Raw genomic sequence first — 7051 nt, 5'->3', positions numbered from 1 at the left:
AGAGAGGGTGGTGGGGTTGGTGGGGATCCTGTGGGGTCCACAGATCCTGAGGTGTCAAGGAAAAGTCATCCCTGCACCAAATGGCATGCAAAAATGCGTTTTGAGCCAATTTTGGCGTTAAACGCCGGGCTGGTGCCCATTTCTGGCGTTTAACGCCAGGTTCTTGCCCTTTCCTGGCGTTTAACGCCAGTCTGGTGCCCCTTTCTGGCGTTAAACGCCCAGAATGGTGCCAGACTGGGCGTTAAACGCCCACCTGCTAGCCTTACTAGCGTTTAAACGCCAGTAGGTTCTTCCTCCAGGGTGTGCTGTTTTTCTTCCTGTTTTTCATTCTGTTTTTGCTTTTTCAATTGATTTTGTGACTTCTCATGATCATCAACCTACAGAAAACATAAAATAACAAAGAAATATATAAAATATAACATTGGGTTGCCTCCCAACAAGCGCTTCTTTAATGTCAGTAGCTTGACAGAGGGCTCTCATGGAGCCTCACAGATACCCAGAGCAATGTTGGAACCTCCCAACACCAAACTTAATGTTTGAATGTGGGGGTTCAACACCAAACTTAGAGTTTGGTTGTGGCCTCCCAACACCAAACTTAGAGTTTGACTGTGGGGGCTCTGTTTGACTCTGATTTGAGAGAAGCTCTTCATGCTTCCTCTCCATGGTGACAGAGGGATATCCTTGAGCCTTAAACACAAAGGATCCTTCACTCACTTGAATGATCAGTTCACCTCCATCAACGTCAATCACAGCCTTTGCTGTGGCTAGGAAGGGTCTGCCAAGGATGATAGATTCATCCATGCACTTCCCAGTCTCTAGGACTATGAAATCAGCAGGGATGTAATGGTCTTCAATCTTCACCAAAACATCCTCTACAAGTCCATAAGCTTGTTTTCTTGAGTTGTCTGCCATCTCTAGTGAGATTCTTGCAGCTTGTACCTCAAAGATCCCTAGCTTCTCCATTACAGACAGAGGCATGAGGTTTACACTTGACCCTAAGTCACACAGAGCCTTCTTGAAGGTTATGGTGCCTATGGTACAAGGTATGGAGAACTTCCCAGGGTCCTGCCTCTTTTGAGGTAATTTCTGCCTAGACAAGTCATCCAATTCTTTGGTGAGCAAAGGGGGTTCATCCTCCCAAGTCTGATTTCCAATTAACTTGTCATTTAGTTTCATGATTGCTCCAAGGTATTTAGCAACTTGCTCTTCAGTGACATACTCATCCTCTTCAGAGGAAGAATACTCATCAGAGCTCATGAAAGGCAGAAGTAAGTTGATGAGCGGATAATTTGTACGCTTTTTGGCATTGTTTTTAGTATGTTTTTAGTAGTTTGAGTTGAGTTTTTAGTATATTTTTATTAGTTTTTAGCTAAAATTCACTTTTCTGGACTTTACTATGAGTTTGTGTGTTTTTCTGTGATTTCAGGTATTTTCTGGCTGAAATTGAGGGATCTGAGCAAAAATCTGATTCAGAGACTGAAAAGGACTGCAGATGCTGTTGGATTCTGACCTCCCTGCACTCGAAGTGGATTTTCTAGAGCTACAGAAGCCCAATTGGCGCGCTCTTAACGGAGTTGGAAAGTAGACATCCTGGGCTTTCCAGCAATATATAATAGTCCATACTTTGCCCAAGATTTGATGGCCCAAACCGGCGTTCAAAGTCACCCTCAGAATTTCCAGCGTTAAACGCCGGAACTGGCACCAAAATGGGAGTTAAACGCCCAAACTGGCATAAAAGCTGGCGTTTAACTCCAAGAAGAGTCTCTACACGAAAAATGCTTCATTGCTCAGCCCAAGCACACACCAAGTGGGCCCGGAAGTGGATTTTTATGTCATTTACTCATCTCTGTACACCCTAGGCTACTAGTTCTCTATATATAGGACCTTTTACTATTGTATTGGACGGCTTTTTGATCATGTTTTTATGATTGAACTCACTTTGGGAGGCTGGCCATTCAGCCATCCCTAGACCTTGTTCTTATGTATTTTCAACGGTGGAGTTTCTACACACCATAGATTAAGGTGTGGAGCTCTGCTGTACCTCGAGTATTAATGTAATTACTATTGTTCTTCTATTCAATTCCGCTTGTTCTTTGTCCAAGATATTACTTGTTCTTCAACTTGATGAATGTGATGATCCGTGACACTCATCATCATTCTCACTCATGAACAAAGTGACTGACAACCACTCTTGTTCTACAAGCATACGAGGCTTTAGTGTTTATCTCTTGGATTCCTGATACACGATGCATGGTTGATCGCCTGACAACCGAGTGCTCGCCTGACAAATGAGCCAGCCATTCCGTGAGATCAGAGTCTTTGTGGTATAGGCAAGAACTGATGGCGGCATTCAAGAGAATCCGGAAGGTCTAGCCTTGTCTGTGGTATTCTGAGTAGGATTCAATGATTGAATGACTGTGACGTGCTTCAAACTCCTAGCAGGCGGGGCGTTAGTGACAGACGCAAAAGAATCAATGGATTCTATTCCGGCCTGAACGAGAACCGACAGCTGATTAGCCTATGCTGTGACAGAGCATAGGAACGTTTTCACTGAGAGGATGGGAGGTAGCCACTGACAACGGTGAAACCCTTGCATAAGCTTGCCATGGAAAGGAGTAAGAAGGATTGGATGAAGACAGTAGGAAAGCAGAGAGTCGGAAGGGAAGGCATCTTCATACGCTTATCTGAAGCTCTCACCAATGATATACATAAGTATCTCTATCTTTATCTTTATGTTTTATTCATCATCTATACCCATTTGAGTCTGCCTGACTAAGATTTACAAGGTGACCATAGCTTGCTTCATACCAACAATCTCCGTGGGATCGACCCTTACTCGCGTAAGGTTTATTACTTGGATGACCCAGTGCACTTGCTGGTTAGTTGTGCGAAGTTGTAGTGATCACAATTTCGTGCACCAAGTTTTTGGCGCCGTTGCCGGGGATTGTTTCGTGTATGGACAACTGACGGTTCATCTTGTTGCTTAGATTAGGTATTTTTCTTCAGAGTTCTTAAGAATGAATTCTAGTGTTTCAAGGTGATGTTCTTATCATCACCAAAGCTGATTGATCTTCATCAATTTAGCTCTTGAATGCAATGTCCTGCTGAAGCTTGGCTAGCCATGTCTAATTCCTTTAGACTAAAGCTTTAGACTAACATTGCATGATTCCTGGAATTCTCATTAAGAATTTTGATATTTTTATTTTTCCTCTTTACCTAATTTTCGAAAAATCCAAAAAAATTACAAAATCATAAAAAACCAAAAATATTTTATTTCTTGTTTGAGTCTAGAGTCTCATGTTAAGTTTGGTGTCAATTGCATGTTTCTGTTCTTCTTGCATTCATGCATGTGTCTTCATTAATCTTCAAGTTGTTCTTGATGATTTCATTGCTCTGATCTTTGAATTCTATTAACTTGAGTGTTTTGTGTTTCTCATATGCATTCTCATGTTGTTAGTGTCAGTAGTATACAAACTGCTAAGTTTGGTGTCTTGCATGCATTGTTATTCGATTTTAAGTGCATTTTGATTATTCCTTATTATTAAAAATCCAAAAATATTTTTAATTTGTGTCTCTTCAAGTCAATAATACAGAGAATTGAAGATTCAGAACACACTGCAGAGGAATTATACAGAAAAAGCTGGGCGTTCAAAACGCCCAGTGAAGAAGGACAAACTGGCGTTTAAACGCCAGCCAGAGTGCCTGGTTGGGCGTTTAACGCCCAAAAGGGTAGTAGTTTGGGCGTTAAACGCCAGAATATGCACCATTCTGGGCGTTTAACGCCAGGATGGCACAAGGGGGAGGATTTTGTTTTCAAATCAATTTTTTTTTCAAGTTTTCAAAGTTTTTCAAAATCAAATCTTTTTCAAATCATATCTTTTCAATCAAATGTTTTCAAAATCAATTTCTTTCCTTCTTCAAAGATACTTGCTAACAATTAATGATTTGATTGAACATTTCAAGTATGTTGCCTTTTCTGTTGAGAAAGGTTTAATGTTTGAATCATATCTTTTCTTGTTAGGCAAGTCATTAATTTTTAAAATCAAATCTTTTTAAAATTGTTTTCAAATCATATCTTCTCAATCACATATTTTTTTTTTTAAACCAATCATATCTTCTTAACCTCATCTTTTTCAAAATAGTTTTCAATCAAATCTTTTTGACTTCTAATTTCAAAATCGTTTTCAAAAATTACTTGATTTCTTCCCACTCTTATTTTCGAAAATTAATTAGTGTTTTTCAAAATGTTTTCAAATTCTTTAACTTAATTTTCGAAAAAGCTCTTCCTCTCTTCTCACATCCCTTCTATTTATGGAGTAACACTCCTTTTCAATGCACAATTCGAACTCTATCTCATTAAGTTCGAATTCTTCTACCTCTTTCTTCTATTTTTCTTTTCCTCTGACACCTCAAGGAATCTCTATACTGTGACATAGAGGATTCCACATTCTCTTGTTCTCTTCTCTTTCATATGAGCAGGAACAAAGACAAAGGCATTCTTGTTGAAGCTGACCCTGAACCTGAAAGGACCTTGAAGCGAAAGCTAAGAGAAGCTAAGGCACAATTCTCTGTAGAGGACCTAACCGAATTCTTCAAAGAGGAAGAAACCATGGCAGCCGAAAACAACAACAACAACAACAATGCAAGGAAGGTGCTGGGTGACTTTACTGCACCTACTCCCGACTTCTATGGGAGAAGCATCTCTATCCCTGCCATTGGAGCAAACAACTTTGAGCTTAAGCCTCAATTAGTTTCTCTAATGCAACAGAATTACAAGTTCCATGGACTTCCATTGGAAGATCCTCATCAGTTCTTAGCTGAATTCTTGCAAATCTGTGACACTGTCAAGACTAATGGGGTTGACCCTGAGGTCTACAGACTTATGCTATTCCCTTTTGCTGTAAGAGACAGAGCTAGGACATGGTTGGACTCACAACCCAAAGAAAGCCTGGACTCATGGGAAAAGCTAGTCAATGCCTTCTTGGCAAAGTTCTTTCCACCTCAAAAATTGAGTAAGCTTAGAGTGGAAGTCCAAACCTTCAGACAGAAGGATGGAGAATCCCTCTATGAAGCTTGGGAAAGATACAAACAATTGATCAGAAAATGTCCCTCTGACATGCTTTCTGAATGGAGCATCATAGGTATTTTCTATAATGGTCTCTCTGAACTATCCAAGATGTCTTTGGATAGCTCTGCTGGAGGATCTCTTCATCTGAAGAAGACGCCTACAGAAGCTCAAGAGCTATTGAAATGGTTGCAAATAACCAATTCATGTACACTTCTGAAAGGAATCCTGTGACAATGGGACAAGTCAGAAGAAGGAGTTCTTGAGATTGATACTCTGAATGCCATTCTGGCTCAGAACAAGATATTGACTCAACAAGTCAATTTGATTTCTCAAAGTCTGTCTGGAATGCAAAATGCACCAAGCAGTACTAAGGATGCTTCATCTGAAGAAGAAGCTTATGATCCTGAGAACCCTTCAATGGAAGAGGTGAATTACCTAGGAGAACCCTATGGAAACACCTATAATTCTTCATGGAGAAATCACCCAAATTTCTCATGGAAGAATCAAGAGAGACCTCAACAAGGTTTCAACAACAATAATGGTGGAAGAAACAGGTTTAGCAGTGGCAAGCCTTTTCCATCATCTTCTCAGCAACAGACAGAGAATTCTAAGCAGAACCCCTCTGACTTAGCAACCATGGTCTCTGATCTAATCAAAACCACTCAATGTTTCATGACTGAAACAAGGTCCTCCATTAGGAACTTGGAGGCACAAGTGGGACAGCTGAGTAAAAAAATTACTGAACTCCCTCCTAGTACTCTTCCAAGCAATACAGAAGAAAATCCAAAAGGAGAGTGCAAGGCCATCAACATGGCCGAATTTGGAGAGGAAGGAGAGGAAGTGAACGCCACTGAGGAAGACCTCAATGGACGTCCACTGGCCTCCAATGAGTTCCCCAATGAGGAACCATGGGAATCTGAGGCTCAAGAAGAGACCATAGAGATTCCATTGGACTTACTTCTGCCTTTCATGAGCTCTGATGAGTATTCTTCCTCTGAAGAGGAAGAGTATGTCACTGAAGAGCAAGTTGCCAAATACCTTGGAGCAATCATGAAGCTAAATGACAAGTTATTTGGAAATGAGACTTGGGAGGATGAACCCCCTTTGCTCACCAAAGAACTGGATGACTTGTCTAGGCAGAAATTACCTCAAAAGAGACAAGATCCTGGGAAGTTTTCAATACCTTGTACCATAGGCACCATGACCTTCAAGAAGGCTCTGTGTGACTTAGGGTCAAGTGTAAACCTCATGCCTCTCTCTGTAATGGAGAAGCTAGGGATCTTTGAGGTGCAAGCTGCAAGAATTTCATTAGAGATGGCAGACAACTCAAGAAAACAAGCTCATGGACTTGTAGAGGATGTTTTGGTGAAGATTGAAGACCATTACATCCATACTGATTTCATAGTCCTAGAGACTGGGAAGTGCATGGATGAATCCATCATCCTTGGCAGACCCTTCCTAACCACAACTAAGGCTGTGATTGATGTTGATGGAGGTGAACTGATCATTCAAGTGAATGAAGAATCCCTTGTGTTTAAGGCTCAAGGATATCCCTCTGTCACCATGGAGAGGAAGCATGAAGAGCTTCTCTCAAATCAAAGTCAAACAGAGCCCCCACAGTCAAACTCTAAGTTTGGTGTTGGGAGGCCACAACCAAACTCTAGGTTTGGTGTTGAACCCCCACATTCAAACTCTATGTTTGGTGTTGGGAGGTTCCAACATTGCTCTGAGCATCTGTGAGGCTCCATGAGAGCCCTCTATCAAGCTACTGACATTAAAGAAGCGCTTGTTGGGAGGCAACCCAATATTATATTTTATCTATTTTCTTTTGTTATTTTATGTTTTTTGTAGGTTGATGATCATGAGAAGTCACAAAATCAATTAAAAAAGCAAAAACAGAATAAAAAATAGGAAGAAAAACAGCACACCCTGGAGGAAGAACCTACTGGCGTTTAAACGCCAGTAAGGTTAGCAGTTGGGCGT

The 7051-nt window shown here is 40.9% G+C and overlaps 1 non-coding gene across 1 annotated transcript; it reads right to left on the bottom strand.

The window, feature by feature from the left end:
* Nucleotides 1-5014: 5014 nt before the first annotated feature.
* Nucleotides 5015-5122, bottom strand: LOC130983607 (small nucleolar RNA R71). Its single transcript, XR_009087589.1, has one exon. It is a non-coding gene; the product is annotated as a small nucleolar RNA R71 (small nucleolar RNA).
* Between the last annotated feature and the right edge of the window lie 1929 nt (nt 5123-7051).

Source organism: Arachis stenosperma, chromosome 5 (genome assembly GCF_014773155.1).
Source record: "Arachis stenosperma cultivar V10309 chromosome 5, arast.V10309.gnm1.PFL2, whole genome shotgun sequence".
NCBI classification, from domain to species: Eukaryota; Viridiplantae; Streptophyta; class Magnoliopsida; order Fabales; family Fabaceae; genus Arachis; species Arachis stenosperma.
This window is presented reverse-complemented; position numbering and strand designations above follow the sequence as displayed.